Source organism: Strix uralensis, chromosome 3 (assembly GCF_047716275.1).
Source record: "Strix uralensis isolate ZFMK-TIS-50842 chromosome 3, bStrUra1, whole genome shotgun sequence".
In the NCBI taxonomy this organism is placed as follows: Eukaryota; Metazoa; Chordata; class Aves; order Strigiformes; family Strigidae; genus Strix; species Strix uralensis.
In genome coordinates, this window is record NC_133974.1 from 97220775 (window position 1) to 97222426 (window position 1652).

Sequence of the window (1652 nt, forward strand, 5' to 3'; positions counted from 1 at the left end):
CGCCCCGCCGCGGGAACAGCCAATCACCGGCTGCTTATTTGCATACGGCGCCCGGGGCTTTCTGGGCCGGCGGCGGCGGCCGGGTCTGCCCGCGCCGCTCCCCCCCCCCGCAGCATCCCCGGCCCGCTGCGGGCGAGAACAGCTCAGGGACCGGGGAGGGCGCGTCTCCCCGGGCACAGCGCCCCTCGCCCGGACCGCAGGGCGGGACATCTTACCACCTTTATATAGGGGGGCGGCCCCTACTTGCTAGTTGCCCGGATGACCCTCAGTGGTCTGGGGTGCAGGCTTCAAACCTGTAGCTGTCTAGCGACAGAGTGGTTCAATTCCACCTTTCGGGCGGGGGGAGCAGGGCTGGCAGCCGCCTCCACCCTTTTTGTTCCGGCGGCAAACGGCAGCGCCCGCCGGAGCGCCGTCCCGAGGTGCCACGGAGAAACACCTTCGCCCACCCCACTACCTGGGGACACCGCAGCGGGACTTCATCCACCGGCAGGCCCCCAGCCGGCTGGCACACCAGCTGCTTTTCATTGTTTTTGACCACCCACCCCTCAGAGCACAGCACTGGACCGATGAGATGGCAGCACAGCCAAAGCAAGGAAAATCTCCCAAGGGTGCCTGGGTGACAATTCAGATTTTAATTGGATTCTGCTAAGCAGATCTTTGTTAAACAGTGTCACACATCTTACAAGAACAGAAAAGAAGTAAATAACAGAAGCCATTCTCTAGATCTGCTCCATATTGACGATAACCCATCTCCCACCCACGCTACAACAAAGATGCTTCACTTCAGCAGCAAGCACGGGTGCTAATAATGTCACCCAGCCCCACAAAAAATAAAGGTTAACATGAAGCTAAAAAACATATTCTTCAAGCAGAAGGCATTTATTTTGTGATATCCTATTGCAATGACTCCAGCAGATGATCTGTGGAGGCTCTAGTTAGGACAAGACCCCAACCACCCCCACCACAGGGGAGACCGAGGATTTGGAGGACGTTGCCTCATCGCCCCCTGATCCCACAGGCAGGATGGGCGGTTCTGCCTGGTGAATCCCTCAGAGGGAGAGAAGAAATAAGGAGTGAACTATCAGGTCTCCGGTGTTCCTGGATGCTTTATGGGGAGTGCAGTGCTATCCGGAGTTAAGTAGGTAAGCACCCCTGAGGATCCAAGTCGGAATGACTGTGCTTCCTTTACACCAAATGACTCACTCCAGCTGAAGGCCGGGGAGGAGAAGGGAAGGGCACTGAGGGCCCTAACACCCTAACACCGCTCCTGCTGCCTGCTGCAGCACCAGAATCAGTCAGAGAGGAGCGGTCGTGGTGCCAGCAAGACCCGCCACTCCGGGAATACGCTGGCTGGTTATGGGAAATCTGGGGGAAAAAAAACCACTCTGCGGCTCACACGGCACATGCCAACTTTTTTATGGCCTTGCAGGAGATGTGCGTGCGCTCTCCCCAGCGCAGCTGGGAGCGCTCTGAGTCCCAGATGGCTATCTATCTGCTCCATGCTGCTCCATCTACCAGCCTGCCTCCTCTGCCCATAATGAACTTTCTATGTGGAATTTTGCTGCGGCCTCAGAAATTGGTATCTGCACTGCAGTTTGGCTGGGGGCTTTTGTTTGCATCGGGGTGGGGGGAGCACTGGAAAGGCCTTTGCC

General features: G+C 57.4%; 1 non-coding gene across 1 annotated transcript; it reads left to right on the plus strand.

The window, feature by feature from the left end:
• Positions 1–252: 252 nt before the first annotated feature.
• TRNASTOP-UCA (transfer RNA opal suppressor (anticodon UCA)) lies at positions 253–339 on the plus strand. The gene has a single exon. It is a non-coding gene; the product is annotated as a tRNA-Sec (tRNA).
• The last annotated feature ends 1313 nt before the right edge of the window (positions 340–1652 follow it).